Source organism: Sinohyriopsis cumingii, chromosome 17 (genome assembly GCF_028554795.1).
Source record: "Sinohyriopsis cumingii isolate HCF-2022 chromosome 17, ASM2855479v2, whole genome shotgun sequence".
NCBI classification, from domain to species: domain Eukaryota; kingdom Metazoa; phylum Mollusca; class Bivalvia; order Unionida; family Unionidae; genus Sinohyriopsis; species Sinohyriopsis cumingii.
The window spans coordinates 90,857,727-90,878,947 of NC_142977.1; the positions used below are offsets into that span (position 1 = coordinate 90,857,727).

General features: G+C 39.8%; 1 long non-coding RNA gene across 1 annotated transcript in view; it reads right to left on the reverse strand.

Annotated features, from left to right (window-relative positions):
• Positions 1 to 6,394: 6,394 nt before the first annotated feature.
• LOC149779406 (uncharacterized) overlaps positions 6,395 to 21,221 on the reverse strand; it is a 49,655-nt gene continuing 34,828 nt past the window's right edge. Inside the window, exon 2 of the long non-coding RNA XR_016415404.1 lies at positions 6,395 to 6,775. This is a non-coding gene — a long non-coding RNA (uncharacterized LOC149779406). The remainder of the gene's footprint in view (positions 6,776 to 21,221) is intronic.

Sequence of the window (21,221 nt, forward strand, 5' to 3'; positions counted from 1 at the left end):
TGGCACTTGTTATCATTTTGTTAGGATAATGTGTCTTGGTAGGACAGCAGCGTGATACCCCAGTGCTAGACATCACTATATACTGCCACACTGCAGACATTGTAGTGATATGACTGAACAATTGATAAAGCTATGATAAATATCCAAATCGCGCGCACACACACACACACACACACACACACACACACACCATTTGCAAATTTTCTCATCTCTCTCTGTGTCTCTTTCCTCTTTCTGAAATTCTGAATTGTCTTTCTCTTCTTCAAATGAATTCCAGTAGTGATGCAAACAAATTCCAAGATTGAACTTGATATGTCAATAGCCTCGAATGTGCCAAAGTGCCAACAGTCTTCATGTATCGGGGTGATATAATCCAAAACGTCTTAAATCAATTCAGTACATTTCCAAACTAGTGATTTAGTCTAAAAAGGAAGAATGAGTACCTTGAAATTCCAGTGAATAATTTAAAGAAATGAATCCTCGGAGATATTAACTGAAATGTAACCTAAATTGAATCCTCAAAAACTGATATTAAGACATGCAATAAAGAAGTTCTGTTACTTCTCCCATTGTAAAAAAACAAAACAAAATTAATAACAGAACCAGGATGAAGGTTTTTTTTGAGAATATTTTAAGTTTTAAACAAGGTCAGGTCTCTTACTAAAACTTGTTAAAAACATGTAACGCAGCAAGTACACTTGAAATTCCCAAGAGGAACACCTAGTGTCCTAAATTCAAACTCAAGTAAACGTTTATCTGAAGTAATATTGATCTTAATATATAATCTAAAATCATAGATAAATATTAGTTATGTATTATATTGTTTACACAAAAATACGAGTTTTGTCCGGTAGGTATTAAACTCAATTACTGACCAAGGTCAATATCACAATTTAGAGATACGTAACAAATAATCATAGAGGCCAACAAATACAAATTAAATATACATCACAAGCGTTGTTACACGTTTTTAAAGTTGCGTTTTTATATGTCAGCGGTATCTAGTCTTGGCTACTACCCACATCTGTATTGAGAGAAAAAATCCTTGCATTGTACCACCTGTATAATATTTACATGGACAAACCACCACCAATTTTTCTTTTATTGCAAAATACCGCTGTAACAATGGATCTTTTGAGAACAGTGAAAAGGAACCTGAAGTTTACAGCATTATGGGGTTACTCTGCTACCATTGGTCTAAAAATGTATTTCAAACTGAAATAGAGTACGTCTTTAATCAAGATGAGCTGAGAAAGTGAATGAAAATTTACAAATGTGCAAAACTCCGCTCCCAGGTAATGCTTCGTTTCCACAGTGGTATTTTACAATAAAATTCAATGAAATTGTTCAGATATTCACATGCACGATCACTTTAAGTAAACTATGCTCATTGGATTTATCATACAAAAATGTGAGGATAACGCATTGTAAAGAAGCATTGTCTACTGGTACGACTCGACCCTGAGGATTGTTATGAAAGTTTACCACACGTAGTCTAGTTGTAGTTGTTGTTGTAGGGTTTAACGCCATTTTTCAGCACACGATAGGCTGTACATGGCGGCCAGTATTAATGGTGGAGGAAGAACCCGGGAAAACCCCGGAAAGAACCAACGACCCACGAGAAGCCACTGGCAAGCTTTCTCACATATCCACATTGGCTGAATCCGAGACTCGAACCCACGCAGACAGAGGTGAGATGGCAGTGATCCGTAACGGAGAGCGCTGTAGACCACTCGGCCACTCGGGGCCCCACACGTAGTCTAATTGGTTCTAAATGAAAATGATGCCACTTAAACATTCAACGCAGCATCCATCTTGACAATATTGTTCTCGCTACTTCTGAGTGGATAGCCACACCAATATGGGGTTCTCACCAACAGACTACTTGTAATGTCTTGGTCCTAAATTAAAATGGTGCCGATCTGATGTTAAGTATGGCCACCATGGTAGGCATCTTGAAAATCGTTTTTCTAACCCATAATAGAAAGTTATATAGCCATCGGGTCTTAACGGAAAAACGTATGATGTCTAGTCTGTTCTAAACAAAAATGATGCTGATCTGGTGTCTAATATGGACACAGCAGTGTTGCTTTGGTCCTATTTGATCTTCTTGGAGGAGAGATCATGAACTTTTTACGATATGTGATCTGAAACTGTTTCAGTGCAATATATTACATGTAAACAATTGAATATTGATAATATCAGATGTTCATAAAGTAGGAATAAAAAATAACTGAATTTGATTTTATGCTCTCCCCCTCACCCATCTCGTACAATTGTTATAGTTGTAAATCTCGACATCAGTTACTAGCACAAGTCATCAGTTTGATAAGAATATAATAAACACTCGTATTATTGTTATTAGGACTTTCAGAATCTATTTGCCTGATGCCAGGAAGTTCATATTAGTATCGGGCATTATCCCGTGGGAAAGGCAAAACTATTAAGAGAGGTCGTGTACAGTTAGTAATTCTTTATGATTTGCAATTTTCATATTTTTATATCACCTCAAAGTGCATATATCATCACATCACCTTTGTGTATGATTACATATATTGCAATCTTCTTTCACATAATGGTCCCTAGTTTCTATAATCAGTCTATCCCTGTTAAAGTGTATAATTTCCATTTTGTAATCCGTGACATAACATGAATATCTGAAGCAAGTTTTGACAACTGGTACTATATATTTATATTTAATCTTCTCATATATATATATATATATATATATATATATATATATATATATATATATATATATATATATATATATATATATATATATATATTCACATATTAAAAATAACATGGCTTTTATAGTGTTGGTACAAAGCAATTTGATATACAAATACTGTTGATATATCAATTTGTGATCCGCCCATGATGCAATAATATGCATATATAAAAATTTTTGCAACGGTGCCTTTGTCTCTGTCCACTTATTAATCACTAGTGACGTATGAAAATAACGATAAAAATATTAATAATCCCCATTTTCTAAATGAGTACACAATTTCATTGCAATCCTTTCTGCTTTCCGTACTCAGGAACATGGAGTGAGGGAGGTAAAGAATTTGGGATGCATGAAAACCTTGAAATTTAACTTAAACCAAGTAACATACAAGAATATGGTTCGTTGTAACGGTATGTGTGCACTTGCCTTGGGATTTATATAATCAAAGATAGAAAGTTACAAACCCTATCGACATTATACGGTAAATTTCTTGATTACGTGGTACTCATACATGTACTATGATGTGTGTTTGTGATCTGAATATTTAACGTAGCCTTAGCAAGTTTTCAGTCATATTCCTACGATATCTGCAGCGTGGCAGTTTATAGTGATGTCTTGCACTGGGGAACCATGCCGCAGACATGTAGCACGATGTCCCCCGCCAGTCGTATTATCCTGACACCAGGCCGGCCAGTTTTAACACTTAACTTCTTAATGATGAGCGCCTTGGTATGATTCGGCCGGGGATCGTACCTGCGACCTCACGCATCCGACGTGGACGCACTAACCACTAGTCCACCGGAGCGTTCCATACTGTTGTGTATCTAATGATTATAATGTTCTAAAATCGATTATTATTAATTAAATATGAAAATTTCCACCACCACCACTCTCTCTCTCTCTCTCTCTCTCTCTCTCTCTCTCTCTCTCTCTCTCTCTCGATCGATCGACCATATTAGCAAGATACGGGCGAAACTCTATGAAAAGACGAGCTAACGGGAGGATTTTCGTTTGTGTCATGCCAAGATGCCTCTGGACTTAGGAATGATGGTAAAAGTTAATTCAAGCCGACCAAAGGAGAGATACAGACAGAAAGAGAGTTTATGCTCATTAGTACTGTTATTAAAGCAGAATAATCATTTAGATCAGCTGTAAATATATTAAAATATTTTAATTACCTCTTGTTTGTTCATCATTTCGCTTGGTTTCTATTCCACACTAATTTCCATACGCTGGTCCGTTAAGGGGTGATCGTTCATGTCGATGATTGAGCTAATCGTGTGTTTGTAGTGCTCTACTTTCTTCATTAATACCATCTTTCAATTTTAAATCATAAATGTGTCTTATATTGATTTTATCAATGTGAAAAAAAAAATCAGCTTATAAAATTGCGACGATGATTTTAAATAACAACAAAAGGCACATACTGCATTTTGTAGTGGATACACTTGGTAGGGATGCGAGTAGTTCATTCGCTCGGTCAATACACGGTTGCGTGTAGTCAATCTTAAACTCCATTCAAAGTGCAAACACATGTATTTGCATGCGATATAAATATAATATATGTACGGTATGTACGCTGTATCAATTATAAACCACTCGTATACAATTTTCATTAAAAGTGTTCGACAAGCCTCTTTTTCTTTTAATGAAAAATGTGTACATCTCGTGGTACACGGACTTAAAACCCTAACACAACCATGGAAAGATTGCGGGCTGCATTATATGCCTAGATTCCCGACCCTAAACAATCTTCTTCTAAAAGATTATTTTGATGCATGTCGCCTATTTTATAGTAATTAGGTAATATTTGGTCATGTTAAAAATGTAACTCGTGTGAGATTTATTTTACAGGCATGCTTAATATAGCACGTATCCATAATTATTATAGCTATTTTTATTTCTTTAAATGCCTAATCAATCAGCCTAAACACTAGCAACCCAGTCGGTGTTTATCATCTATTGTATAATTGTTTACGTGAAAATTACAGAAGGCTGATAACTCTTTATTGTTTGAAAAGGAAGTAAACGAATTAAAATAAGCGTACGTAACTTCTTCTCAAACGTCAGCTCGTCAGAGAGTGTTTAAATGCATGTCGCCGACTTCATGGTGACTAGATGATTATTGTTAAACAAATGGTTGAGTCAGTGTTCTCAAATCGTTTAGTTTCAAGAACAAAATATTATTCCATAAAGTCTAGCTTGTACATGTTGATCTCGTAGCATATCTAGGCGTAGTAAAGTGTATTTAATAACGGTTCGAAAACCAAATCAGATGAACCCTTTAGAATTTTTTTTAATGTTTCAGTTCAATGTATTTTACCTACCACCCTCTATCTATACTCTCTTAATTCTAAATATTTCAAAACCATAATGTATTCATCTATATATATGCATTCTAACCCTTCCTTTCCTTCTCGCATACACATTTATTTTCATTTATTATTTACTCACATCTTTTTGATAACTTTAATTACGGGCATATGATTGTAAGGCATAAACAAAATAAAAATTAACTGTAAAACGAACGGAACGCAATTTCCTTAACTTCCCGTTTTATTCTAATATTTAAACTTCAGTTGTGATATATTATCATCTAATGAGCCAAGCGCAGATTTCCCAATGTCAACTTCAGTTCCAGTGAATTTGCAATGGGCAAACGGACTTAATGACATTTGTGTTGCTTTGGTGTCAACCTACATTTTTGAAATCACATTCTTTATTTTAATAGATGAATTGACAATTTAGATATGTTTTATATTCTTAAGTTTTTATTTTGCACTATCTAGACTTGATGCATATTTTTGCTATATTGCTATTTAACATTTACCAACTGGATGGTAATTTTTGATTGAGTCAGTAAAAGTGGTTACAAAGTTGCAAAACAGTGCCTGAAGTTTTGTTTTTGGCAAAATAACTTACTTATATTTTAATAAGAATTGAATATTTGAGCTCGTGTATCTGTATGTATATAGTTTTAATTGCAGATAAATTAGTTCCTAAGCGTTTAAATAAATATCTTATGTTTTTGCAGGACAGGTGCAAAAAAATAAATTTACAGGTTCTCAGGTTGATGGTAGTCTTTGATTGTGTGTAATTAGTCCTCTCAGTGAGTCCTCACAATGATGGTCAAGTAAGAGTGGTCCTCATAATGTTTAAAGAAGTATACGGCAAAAATGAAGTGATACAGATATTGCCTGTCTTACAGTTAAGCTTACTTTCAAATTTCTAACATATACTTTCATTCCTTCTTATGGTCCTCGGAATGTAGTCATATGTCAGGGTCCTCACAAGTATATGAATACACGCGCGCGCGCGCGTGTGTGTGTGTGTGTGTGTGTGCGTGCGTGATTTAGATTTTTAACGTACCTTTAACATTTTTTCAGTCATATCCCTACAGTGTCTGCAGTGTGACAGTTTATAATGATGTCCTGCACCGGGGCATCATGCTTGTGGCATGACCGGTTGTTAGGCCGCCATTGTGGTAGGTATGTTATTGTTGGATTGGGGTGCTCCCAATATTTTATTTAAATTATTATAGAAATCCCACCCAGGCTCGATTTTGGTTGGAAGTTAAATTAGTGAAAGATGGATGTAAAGCTCCGAACCCCCAATCAGCAATGCCGACGGTTAAATGATTGAATATACGAAAAAGTGAAATTCAACGAATAACAGTTTAATGACAATAGTTAACTAGTTAAAATTTCTCAAGTACTCTTCTTCCGCTAGACCCTTTGATAGCTTATTGCATCATTTGATTAGTAGTTGAGATAGATTTCCAAATGTCCTTGTATTCTACTCATCTGTGTATTTTTTTCTCATATTCCTCCAATTCTTTCTCATGTTCCTCCCGACTTTCTCCAAATTCCTTCTCATTGACTTATTTATACTCATCCTTTTCCACTTTCTCCTCCTCCTCCTCCTCGATTCTCTCCACCGATTAGACTTCGACTCCAACTGCTCTGCCTGTCTCACTTCCGCCTCCCCTCTTAGATACTCGGGACTTAACTGAACCGGAATTTCTGTCCCCCCAAACGCTTCCTGTGAAAACACAAGGACGGTACAATATTTTCTTTAGCCCTCTCATCTCACACTACACCCAGCCTATCACCAGATAACGACTATTAAATTTCTTCAGTCACGCATTCATTCACATCGAAATACTCGTACGTCCTTGTATGGTAAAACAACGCCGTAATAAAAGCACTGTATCAATTACTTCTCATACATACATCAATAAATTGCGTCACATCAGTACATATTCCTAATCCCATTATACTAACAATATCACAGAAATCAGACGCATTTCTTTTCATTACAACTCGTACAAAGTATACAAATATCCATGCTCTGATATATCCATACATCCATATTAACTAATCTTACACACTTCAACCATTTTCCAAATTCACAATTCAAGCATGTGTAAAATCTAACATATCACATGGATAAATGCACTAGTTTATTACGAAGTAACCTAATAGCGAATTACAAAATTAATTCTGACCACAAGCTAGCAATCTACATAATTCTCTACATAATACTCAAACTCATTTCTCAAATACGCATGTAAATTAAACACTACAAATGTAATTGTACATACTAAACGATCCTATTAATTAAGTAGACATACTACACATAATTACAATTACAATGTCGTACTATTCTGCCACAATCAAACAAATAACTTACTGACCTTTACTAAGCTTTGTTTTTCCTTAGAATCTTCTAAGTTTTACCGCCAAATTACAAATGGCTTTCTCGGAGTAACCCTATGTTGCTCAGTAATCTTCCTAGGCGAGACTAAATTTTCGCTTGCTAGTTAGAAGTTATAATTCGGATTGAAACTTATCACACCCTCTATCTCAGTTCCAATTGGATGTCGCTTTGGCCCGATCCAGTCAAACTTACCGGACAATGTTCTTCTCGCTGTCCGTCCACGTGAGGACGGATTTAGAACACACTCCGTTCCCTTGCGGGTTCCTCTGATCTTAGGACGACGCTGTAACACATAGGTGGGAAGTCGCTCGATCTAATGCCCGTGCCGATCCAAGATGCCGGGTCTTCTCTCTGGTCACGATAACCTTGCTTAAGAGATTAAATCTAGCCTGCGGCAATGTTTAGACATCAAAACATGGCTTGTAACAAACCTTAGTTTATGCACGACTTATGAAGGGGGGTCGAGCAAACGTGACAATGCCGCAGACATGTAGCATGATGTCCTACCCAGTCACGTTATCCTGACACCAGGCCAACCAGTCATAACACTGACCTCTTAATGCTGTGCGCCTATCAAGCCAGATGTTAGTACCATTTGTATATGTCTTTGGTATGACTCAGCAGAGGTTCGAATCCGCGATCTCACTCATCCGAGTCGGACGCTGTAATCACTAGGCCACCGAAGCCGTTTCCTCTGACCGGCATTTTTTTAGTGTGCCGTGACATATACACTGTGTTCAGAGGTGTCCAGCACAATGTCTGCCACGACAGGGTGGTTCTATGGCCAGTGTGATAGTTCCGTTTGATGAAACGTTTGCTCCAAACCTGTTGAGCAGTGTGTTACTTCCACTGGGTCTCTCCGCTGTGTCATGAGCAGTCTCTGGGGGAGGCTGACCAGGCAGTGGTGGGCGACGGTGTTGCCAGAAACAGTGTTCCGCAGCGGAACATTATCAGGACCGGATCAACTCTCGCTGACACACCGACAGGTTGCTTCGATAGCTAAACATCTTGAGGGCCGAAAGGGACTCGTGCTGCGATTGTCTACGTGTTCATTGCACCTTGTTACCTGGTATCGTTGGGACGTTACTTCCCTATCTCCTTGGATTGGGAAGAGGATTGCAGCTTACTGAAACTACACATAGGATGGGACTTGCCAAGAAAGGTACTTCCCGGAAAGGTATTTCCAGATCGTGAAAAAGAGTGGTTTAACGCAGTCGGGCACCTTAACGCTCAGGACAAACTCGTTTCCTAAGATCAGCTTCCAGATCAAATAAGGCCCTACCGGATCTGCGTGATGAACCTACAGAATTATTACGATGAATCTGGAACTTACTGGGTCGCCGTGGTGAGCGATCCACGGCAACTCGACGTCGAGTATTTCAATTCTTTTGGTTTACCTCCTCCCGACGAGATGCTCATGTACCCCAAAAATGGGTCATCGAGATGCCTTGTTTAATTCATTACATATTCAGGATGCAGATCACAGCACGTGTGGCTGGTACTGCATACATTACATACAGCAGAGATACCATGGAACGTCGAATATATAATCAGTTTTATCGCTGCGAAAATAACCTATCTTTTTAGTGGATATATTAGGTATAGCACAATCCTGAACTCGTGGTGTCTCATCTGTAGAGGTAGAACGGGAAGAAAAATCCAGTAGAGGTGATGACCAAAAATAATCGCCTCAAGGTCAAATCGTTCTACGAGGTCTAAGGAGCCAAAATATCGCAGATCGTGACGGTTCACGTGAAAATGTCTCCCGAAGAGCCGTTGGCAGCAATGTATCTAGAAGCGAGAACGACCTAGTTTTCCTTTTCTGTACAAAAATAAACGCACTGGTGTTGCTGAAACACTGCGATCGGGACACGTACTTCAGATAGAGCGAAATTTGTGGGTGGGAGGATGTGTGCGTTGTGGTAAACGTGGTGCTTACGAGATCCATAAACTCACCGGAATGCTTCCTAGACCCAAAGATGTGTTCTGATAAAAACATATAAAAACACAAAATGCAACAACAAAACGAAACAAAAACAGAAAATGTATTTACCGTCAGAACAAAATGTAATGTCTCACTAAACAGAGGCAATGAAAACATTCTATTTCTTTTGAAAAAGGTTATTTTATATGGAAAATTTGTATTAAACATCTGACGTCTCCTGAATGTCCATAAGATTCAATTATCTCCAATATCAAGACGGTTATAGCCCCACTAGTTTTTTTCTTCTTCTCCTTGTTCTAAACGTATTCTGGGATATGTTTCTGTCTAATTTCTCCAGACTCGTAACAGTTGGACCGCTCCAGTGGTCTAGTGGTTAGAGCGTCCGCCTCGGATGCGGGAGGTCGTGGGTTCGATCCCTGTCCGAGTCATACCAAAAGTTACAAAAATGGTACTAACAGCTTCCTCGCTAGGCGCTCAGCATTAAGAGGGTAGTGTTAGGACTGGTCGACCTGGTGTCAGGATAATGTGACTGGGTGCTACATGTCTGCGGCATGATGCCCCAGTGCTAGACATCACTATAAACTGCCACACTGCAGACATCGTAGCGATATGACTGAAAAATTGTTAAAGCTACGTTAAAAATCCCAATCACACACACACACACACACGTAACAGTTCATACTCGCTCTCAGAATATGTCGCTGACATAAGGTTCTTTTGACCCCTGGGTCATCTAAACCAAAGTCCATTTACTCCGTGCATTAGCACATGAATATAAGCGTCTGCCTCAGGTCTGCATTAAAAGGGGAGCGGGCACAGTGAGGCGCGTGCCCCGGTCTCTCCCTCCACCACTAATGGACGTCCCCTGGTTGTCGTGGATAAAACTGAGTTTAAATGAACACTCTATATACCTCAGCCAGCATCAAATAGGCCTATATAGGGTATAGGGGGGTAAACACGCCTCCATGAGGTAAAACGCCCCTAAGCCATCCTGACGCCCCTGCGCTAGAAAATGGCCTGGTCTTTATACAGCAAGACTGCCCAGGTTCCACAGGCCTTGTGAATGGCGGCCATTGTTGTAAGCAGCCGCACGCATGGTTTTTATGCAAGAATATTACTTTTTTGACATCTTCCTGTAAAAAAGTTCAATCCATTTGTTTGCAGTATTTTTGACTGAAACTACCTAAAGAAAACAGGGTACGTATGTTTTTAAACAACATAGTATAGAGATGCATTATGTATAATATTTTATGATTCTCAGCAGTTAATTCCGCCTATTGTTAAATTGTCAATGCTGTACGATAGGGGTAAAACGCCCCCCCCCCCCCCCCCGCAGGGACGTGTTGCCCCATAGCTGTTTAAATGTTGTACACTCTTTAATTAACCATTCATATCCCTAAAATTATTATATACTTTTTGCAGATGGTGCGAACTTACAGAAGGAAAACTGATCGAGGAAATTATGGGACACTAGCTCTAAAAGCGGCTCTTGAAGCAATTCATTCTGAAACTTCACTGAACGCTGCTGCAAGGAATTATGGAATTCCACTAAAACTCTGCGTAGACATTGAGATTTGAAGGTTTCGCAACCTGGAGTCTCAAAACTGGGAATTAAGACTACTGTTGTCAAGCCTGATTATGAGTTACTTCTAGTTGAGCACATCCAGTCCATGGAAAAGGTATTATTTGGACTTACCACAACTGACGTACGGCGTTTGGCATACGACTTAGCGGTTCATCTGGAAAAAAAACATCCATTTCATGGCAATGCAGCAGGTATTGATTGGCTGAAAGGCTTTATGAAAAGGCATCCAAATCTAGCCATCAGAGCTCCAGAGGCAACCAGTGTCAGCAGAGCCGTCGGCTTTAACCAGCCACAGGTAGTTAATTTTTACCAAGTATATAAGGAATCTCTTGACGCAACACTTGCTGATGGTCTCAGAATATGGAACGTGGATGAAACGGGCATTAGTACTGTCCACAGGCCAGTAAACATCATTGCATCAAAAGGTGTTAGATCAGCTGGTAAAGTTACAAGCGGTGAACGTGGTCAAACTATTACTGTAATATGAGCCATGAATGTGGCCGGTACCTTTGCACCGTCAGCATTTAACTACCCGCGTAAACGAATGGTTCCATCATTGATGAATGGCGCACCAGCCGGATTACTAGGCTTGTGTAGCCCAAGTGGGTGGACAGAGAGTCATATTTTCTTGCAATGGCTGGAACATCTCACTACTTTTGTGAAATCCACGAAGGACTCTCCACACCTTCTTCTTGATGGGCAACACAGCCATAAAACGTTGGAAGCTGTTGTCTGTGCACGCGAGAAAGGGATTGTGCTGATAACCTTTCCTCCCCATTGCACACATCGGCTCCAGCCTCTTGATGTCACATTTTTCAAAGCACTAAAAAGTGCTTTTAATTTTGAGACTGGTAAATGGATTACAAGCAATCCAGGAAGACGAAAAGGTGCATTTGCAGTTGCTACAATTTTTTCTGCAGCATATAACCGATCTGCCAGTTTACAGAAAGCTGTCACTGGTTTTGAAGCCTGCGTACTTTGGCCTTTTAATCCAAATAAGTTCACGGCTGACGATTTCGCTCCTTCTATGGTAACTGATGAACCTCAGCCAGTATCAGATAGGCCTAACGCGTGTCAACAAGCCTTACCTATGTCATCACAACTGACTGAATCAAATAAGACAGCTGATCACCTGTCGGTTACTGGCTGCATAGACATGCCGGAGGGGTCGGGTGATACAGAAACATCTGTTCAAGTGGACAAGACATCTGACAAACGATCAGTTGGTATTCCTATAGGGGCTCCGAGTGGCCGAGTGGTCTAAAGCGCTCTCCGTTACGGATTACTGCCATCTCACCTCTGTCTGCGTGGGTTCGAGTCTCGGATTCGGCTAATGTGGGTATGTGAGAAAGCTTGCCAGTAGCTTCTCGAGGGTCGGTGGTTCTTTCTGGGGATTTCCCAGGTTCTTCCTCCACCATTAATACTGGCCGCCATGTATAGCCTATCGCGTGCAGAAAAATGGCTATAAACAGCAACAACAACAGGTATTCCTATAGTTATTGCAGGTGGGGCAGGCGATACAGAAACATCGACTGAGGGAAATATGTCAGTTGATGATCAATCGCTTAGTAACGTTATGATCATTTCTGGCAATGCAAAAACATTGACTGAACCAAGCAAAACGATTGAATTTCAGCTAACCGATAGTTCTACAGCCACTGTGGATGAGTCGGGTAATCCAGAGACTGACCAAACAATTTATACTCAGTCACATGATAATCAACAAACACATCACTCTGTCATCACCGTCGAGAAGACATGCAATCGTAAAATGTGTGGCGAAGCTATTCTTGCTGGAAGAACGGAAAATGCTACCTTGGAGGTATCTCATAACGAATGCAAAAGTGCAGATGATTCAGCATTTATGAAAATATTGCTTAAACTTTTGCCAGTCAGCGCACAAGAAAGCGAAAGGCAGAATTAGCCATGAACTTAACATCATCACCGTATAAAAAGATGCTTATTGAAAAGCAAAAAAAAAAAAAAAAAAACAAAGACGCTAGCAATTACAAAAGGCAAATGTGATAGGACTGTACGGGCAAATGGGAGTAAACGGAATGAAACCAAAGTTTCAAAACATAAAGAAATGCAGACGACAAAGAAGCATACATGTAGAGAGGACCAAAAGATAGGTAGAAAACCATCTAAGACTAAGAAGACAACTTGTATATAGGACCATGAAAAGGGAAAAAAGGCTTCGGGTCCAAAGTCAGTTGCTAAACATGATCTTGCCTTGTCAGTAGACACAACATATAATAAAGACAACATTTGTGGAAACTACGAATTTGAATATGGAGGAAGTGATGATCCCGTAATAGAAGATTCCTGATCGCAGTGCAAGGAATGTTCCAGGTGGTGCCATGAATCATGTGGCACCACCCTCAATATGCAATTTTCCTGTGCTAAGTGTGAGTAATAAAGAATTTACCAGAAGCATTCACGACTTTTGGGCTTTGTCTTTTTCTTCATTAACTATGGAAGTTATGGACTATTTAGATTTGAGCATTGTTGTAACTGCTGTCTTATCCGCATTGCTGTGCTAATTTGAATGATGCAGCAGTATGTAGTTTTAGCATCTTTGCCATACATAAAATGTCCATATAGGAATAATACTTGATTTTACAGTTCAATAGTATCCCTGTAGTTTTACAGACTTTTACAGATGTCGAATGCATTGTGGGACAAAATGCCCTGGAGGGGGCTTGTTGCCCCACTATGGGGCAAAACGCCACTTTATAAAGTTTTACCATTTTTCATTTTTCTCGTAAATAGTTTATTCGTTGTAACCAAACATCATTCCATTATGTTAGACGTAAAGCATACTGTAAATAAATTGTCCAGTTGCAAACACAATCATGTAAATCTTGCCATAAATTACCAAACGTTGTTAAATGGGGAGTTTTCCCCCTGTACCATATATATATATATATATATATATATATATATATATATATATATATATATATATATATATATATATATATATATATATATATATGGGGAAAATGTCTAATAGTTAATCTAATATTGCTATAAGAATTATAAAAGACAGATGTATTTGGAGATCTATATAAGCCCCACGCCTCCATCATAAATTTCACGCATCCCCACCCCCAAAAGTTTTATACCAGCACTGATCTGACCTGTGTTATCTTGTAACATTGTCAGTCCCGCGGACCACCGATGCAAGCAAAAGATTCCTGACTCTTTAGTAGTGAATGGGGTTGGATTAGCCTCAATGGGAATTAGCATTAAAAAACACCCTGGACTCAATGGGAAATTTAACATTACGGAAACACCTGGGCTATTATAACCTCAAGGGAAATTAACATGGGAAAAAATCGTGGGCAAGTTGAGCCTCAAGGGAAATTTAACATAGGCAAAAAAAAAAAAAATCTTGGGTCTGTTGAGCCTCAAGGGAAAATGGAACAGGGTCGGGACCCTATTTTAATAAGGTCCCGACCTGATGGGTCTATGGAAATGGAACAGGTGAAAATTGAAACAGGGAGGGGTCTCTATGATTTTAAAAAAAAAAAATAAAAAGGGGTAGGTAATGAAAGTCAAGGTCTTTTCGAGAGATTGGAGTGGCCCTGAAAAGGGCCTTTGGTTTTCCTCTTCTTCTATTTCCTCCACTTCTTCATCCATCCCCTTATCTTTCCTAATAATCCTTTCTTCTTCTTCTTTATTTCTGACTCTGGTAACCAGTCAGGATGGCCCAACTCTCTGAACTTGGTCTGTATCTTCATCCAATTCTGATTTAGCCTCTCAAACTCCGTCTGTTTCTTTTTGTTTTCCTGATCTTTTCTTTCTTTACTCCATGTCTCTTTAATCTTCTCTACTTCTTCCTCCATTACATTTCTCATCAGATCTTCCCCTTTCTTCATCTTTTCCAACCCCCATTTTACATTCCTCCACTCTGTCCAGTACAATATCTTTTCTAGGAAGCACCGGACTTGGATGACATGATCCAGTGCTTCCTTCAAACTTCCCACTCTGACATAAGGTGGGTCAATGACGCCTCTTGACTTATTGACTTCTTCTTCTATCATCCCTGCTATGATATCTCTGGCTGCCTTTAGACCTTGAACTTGACTGGTTGCCAAGTCTTTCATATCTCCATGCCTCCATTCCTTTTCTATTCTTTCCACCACATATTCTACATCCATTATCCCAAAATAGATGTCTCTCAATAGATTAAATAAAACTGATACTTGAGTCATTTTGTCTCAGTTATTCCGTAGAATGGTGCGAACGACGAACACTGTGGGTTCTTATACGAAAAGTGCGGACATGAAGGAAAACATCCCCCTAAGACCCAAAACTTATATTACCTAGATTATCACTTAAAACGCGCGGACGTGAAGGAAAGTATCCCCTACTTTTCTCATTTCATATTATCTACTATCCACATACGCGAACCAGCAATAAACTAACTAACCCAAAATCTACCATCCACACACGCAAAGCATTAAAATCAAATCCCAATAATCTACTATCCACACTAACCTATGCTAGCGCTTATAAACACACAATAATGTACATAAACTCATACACTCACACTAGGAAAAAAGAGTCAGTGTTTATATTCACACTACTCTACATACACACATTGGCAAATGGATTACTATTTCTTTTCTAAAGGTTTGGGTAGCCCTGAAAAGGGCTGTTTGTTTTGAACTCCAGGACACCTGGTTAATGATGGCACCTTCCAGGCCTGGCACCACACACACATCTTCTACTCCAATCTCCTTTCACTCTTCTTTTGACTGGGGGCGCAGAGGGAGGATGATTGGCTTCAGCACCCCAATCCTCTGTCTCTGGTATATTGTAAGTCATCCTCTCTCCTATTTTCTTTTCCTCCTCTTCCCTCTGTCTTCTCTCCTCCTCTTCCTTCTTTATCCTTCCCTCTTCGACTATGGCCTCTGCAGCCAGCTCATTCACTATACGCCTGGCATATTCCAGGTGCATCTGGAGTTCAAGAAGCTTTACAATTCTTGTATTCATTGTCTTGCTGTTAACAGGTCGACGATGGGTAGCCCAACTGACGATTAGTTTTCAATTTATACAAAAAGCGCGGACGTGAAGGAAAACATCCCCTAAAACAAAACTTATATTACCTAGATCATGACCAAACAACGCGCGGACCTAAAAGAAACACTCACTTTTTACTACCCATTACTAATTTAAAAATTTTCATTTAAAAAAAATAATATACTATCCACATACGTAAAGCAGCCAAATCAAACCCAAATCTACTATCCCCACACCTCAGACAACAAAAATCATTATCATCATCGACTATCCACACAAACGTACGTGAGCGCTTACAATGACACACACACACACACACACACACACACACACACACTTTCTAAGCAAGATAAATAATTCATGTGCTTATACACGCACTTCTTTGTTTTAACTTATTATAGGCAATCGATTGTTATTTCTTTTCTAGAGATTCAGGTAGCCCTGAAAAGGGCTGTTTTTTGTGTGCGAAGTTGAAGCTAGGGCGATCTTTTATATTCTAAGAATGCGACGTCCTCTGACGATAGACTTTCTGACGATAGGTCTGCTTCTTCGGAAAGAGAAGAAGAATTCTTTGGTGCGATACGGCAATCGACAAAGCCTCTGTCAGGTTCAGGTTGCTGCTGCTGCTGTTGTTGTTGCTGTTGCTGCTCTCTCTCTGTTGTTTCTGAAGTCTGTACTTCTCTGTCCATTCTTCTTTCTTCCTGTTCATTTCTTCTCTGAAGAGCTCTTCTATCAGGTCTTCAGTGACTTTTAACATTCTCACATTCTCTATCTCTTCTGGCTTCGGTATCAGACTGTGTCTGACCCTAAGCAAATTCACGTAGGCTTCGTTTAGCTTAGCTAGTCTGGAGCACATCTTCGTAGGAGGATGAGTCGACAATGGATGGTTAGACTGGAGGCTACTACGGCTTTAAAGTCAAAGCGCGGACGTGAAGGAAAACATCCCTACACGGTTTTCGAGCCGGACCGTTCAATGACTGTCATGAGAGGGATAGTAAGAAGTCAAAGAGCATAAATCAACATTCTTATAGCCAAACGAACCACAAAGACATTTTTTCTTCAAAACACATTTTTTATTCAAAATCACTTAACACTAACAAACAACTATAACATTTTTAACAATAATCCAACAATATAACATCAAACATTTTTTTCAAATCACAAACATTTTTTTCAACTAACACATTATTTTGGACAAGGCTGACAACGTTGTGAATGAAATTGTGATTTCCACTGTTGGAAGTCATTAGGCCATTGATGGACAATACGTTTCCTAGCTGAGACAAAAGATAAGCATAATGGTCACAAAACCATTGATCTACTTTCACATCGTTTCTAGAAGAAGAACGAGGATCAAAATGAGTCACTAAATGTTCTAAGGAATAGCCCAGGCTGCGATGATGCAGAAAATACACACAATATTGTCCACACACCAAGGAATCTGTGCCTTGTAATTTCACATTATTGAATCGGGTGGTCTGAGCATTTCTTCTCATAAAGTCAATGATATCGTCTTCCAAAGGAGGCAATCCATACGAATCAAAATATTCCACACATCCTTCTTGAAGAAAGTAGACGGCTACCCAGTGGGTTCCTGGGAGATGACTGTCGTCCGTGTTGATCACATAAGCTTGATGGTCTTGAGGTTTGCGATGAGGGAGTTCATCTTTAGCACAGACGACAGGATTCCAAGAAACCGTGTAAGAGCTGTGGTTCAAAAGGTAATAAAGTTCCCAGGTATCCATTGATTTGTGTGGGTTTTTTTTCTTCACAGGTAATGATAACTGATCAATTCGATCCTGACGTTTTGCTTGAAAATGTCTGACAAGTAAAAGGTGTTTAGCTCCGACTCCTTACTCTGGTCCAAGAGAGATTCAATGCGATGGCACTCCAGAGACGTTAATGGAGGAGAAGAATGTTTATCCAGGCCTTTATACCACTCGTTCAACATGAATTCTATCTCGATGTGATCCCAAGCTTTGTCCAGATATTCGTCCAATTTTTCTTCTTGACTCAACATCAGACATTTGTCGTGTTGAATTTGACTGGGATGATCGTTGTGACATCCATAGCACTCTTCCTTGATCAATTCTTTCATTATATCTGCCAGGAATGTAGCAAAACAGGAGACTAAATGGGCTTCTTGTTCTGGCCATCTCGACTTCATCATGATAACTTCTTCGTCTTGGGATTCTTCTTCTTCTTTCACAGTCTCCTCACATTCCATGTCCAAAGTTTCTCCACTAGGTAAAGAGGGATAACAGTCTTCCATAGCTTCTAATAATCTAGAATGACTTCTCTCAAACTGTTGATTTCTATCGTATTATCAAATTCTGCATACAGGATGACGTTCAACGTTACATCAGTCTCTCGTTTTGCAGACTGAATTTCCACACGAATTTGGCCTGATTTTATAGGGTGGAAATGTCCCTCGTCGCTGCCTTGGTCAGGAGTGAAATCAAAAGCCCACAAAGCATAGCCTCCTGCATAATCTTCGTACGTAATACCGTGACTGGTGTTGGTTCCTAACTGACCGGTGGCTTCGTACAAGGACAAGTACGATCTCAAGTAATTCTTCTTCTCAAAGTCAGGTTTGAAAGGTCGGGTACACAAGGTCTTGCCATCGCGACTGACTTCGATCTTGGACACGCCAAAGTGTTGAAAGTAGAAAGGATTTTTACCGATAGCTCCGTTGAAGGCTTCATTCTCGACCATACCAACGATCAAACGTTTGGGTAGCTGTCCTTGGAACAGATGATCTTCGATCATGGATCGCTGTCCAGCAGGAATAGTTAAAGTTTTCACTTCCACGCGTCGTATGGGATACTTGGCGGTCGTTCTGCTCACCGTGTGACTGATGTCGTTTCCCACTTTAGGTAACACTTGCACACGGCGTACGTAGAGTCTGGCTTCTTGGATTTTGGTTTTGTAATCGTCACTATTACCCATTAAATGGAAAGCGGTACTGCTACGATTTAGTCTCAGGCGGACATCCATCCCGTTCAGCAAATACTTTTCTTGCAACCACATGTCCAAATGCAAACGATCCATCAGTTCTAAACTTTTGTTGGCTCCCATGATTCTGTTTCTTCGTTCTACAAATCCATCATTGTGGTCTTCCTTTGTATTAATTTCGAATAATTCAAACTGGTTTGCATCGTCAGCTTCCCATACCACACAGGCATTGAGATGAGTGTTCTTGGCATCTATTCCGTACGTCAAGAGATTTTCCAGGTAGGCACGGTAAGGGTAAGTATCCATGCTGCTACTGACTAGTCTGTTATTCAAGTACAAGTCCACTCCACTGAACAAGGAATGCATGAAATTGTTGACGGGAGCTACTGCTTCAGTGTCTATATCACCTCCTGTCTTATCTAGAACTTTGACTTTCAGGTACAAGTAACTGCTATTCAGATCGATGTAATCTTCGGGCTGTCCTTTGATTTCAAACTCGATGAGAGCGGAATCCGTCAAAGAGGAGACGGGGTGAAATTCCACCCACCCGTCTATATGCATGTATGTATGTATTTCGTCATCATCATCATGGAATAGGGATACACACGACATCATTGTGTTCACTAAGAATATTCCATGTTGTACGAGGTGTAGACAGACATGCGGCCTGTGGATAGAAAACAAAGCAATCATGCTCAAATTGTCATAAATGAAAAACAAAATCACAATCGTTTCTGGCAAACAGATCTAGTTCCGACTTGGAACAAGCGCAAGACTCTCGGTGCATCATTTTTTTTCTCTTTCTCAATAATCGAAAACATCTAAGTCTCGGACGGTTCTTCTTTTCTTTGTCTTTCTAGCTTCAGACGTGTGAAGTCTGGTGAAAGGGTGTTTTCTTCGTCGTCTCTTTCTGCCTTGTCCTTGCTGAATGCCTGACTCGGTAGCATGCAGGGCATTTATAGGTGTTTCTCGTCGGCTCAAAAGGTCTTTACCCGTTTGCAGCAAGACATTTTTGCCTGCCCTCAAGAAGGCTTCTTTGGGGTTTTGTTTGTCGATGATGACATTTTGGAGAAATTCTTTGCCTTGCGTCAGTGCGGCATCTTTCAAAGCGTGCAATCCGCGTGTCACCATAGGTTTCAAGACTGGGGCCACCGAAGGAAAGGCCGATTTTAGCATATCTCCTAAACCGTGTCCTCGCTGTCGAGCAACCCCTCGGTACACTGGATACATGACTTACGAATCGTGAGAGAACCGTTTTCTAAAATGAGTTTCACCGTGACGTTTCCTTTGGTGAATGGAATATTTTGTCTCGGATCTCCTTTTATAGCAATGTTGACCGTGTCCAAATAAGACTTACTGACAGGCAAATAGTGAGGATGTACAAATTCGCGGTGAACGTGATAAGTGTTTCCACCTTCCTGGTCAATGGTCGTGGCAGAATCCACTTTGAAAGGAATGACACGCAGTAACGGCACGGAGGTGTGTCCCACCACGTTATACTCCACCACATCGGAGTACACAAAGATCAAATTCAGTCCTTGGTTCAGTTCTACCGGGTTTCCAAAAGCTCTGTAAAAATCCATATTACTGTTGATCTTGGGGCTCAAATTGTTTGCGACCATTTCTGCATGTCCACCCAAAATATCAAACAAACTATCATTGAACCTGAGGGATAACATTTGGGTATCCTGAAATTTCATCAGTAAGCGACGAGCCACTTTATGGTACTCCAGGGTGACACTTTTTTTTATTCTGTTCAGGGCTTTGCCAAAGGCTGACTCGAACTTGGAAGCAATGGTATCCACCAAATGTTGGCCACTAAAATAAAACCCTGACGGAATTTTCAAGGTGTAGATACTGAAGGGTGAATTGATGGATGGTCTTGTGTCCCCTGAAAACCCAATTTCATTCATGGTTTGTTGCAATTGTTCGTTCAGGATTTCCACCTGGAAAGTGTTTTGCTTTTCAGTGATGTTTTTGATTTGTGTTGGGTGAATCATTTCCACTAAAGCAACTTTCCAATGGGCTTCGTGATCTAATTGGATGGCCTGAGGTAATTTGGCCGTGTAACAGCACAACCTGTTCTTGGGAAACACCTCCATGGAACTGTCACTGGGTAAGGTTAAGTAAAACTGGTTTTGGTGACTCATAATTCCAGAGTTCTGTGACTGTCCGAGGGGTTACTGAACGTCAGAGGCGTGTCTCCGCCCAAAATGGGGTTGTTGTTATTGGAGTGGTGACTGACACTGGCA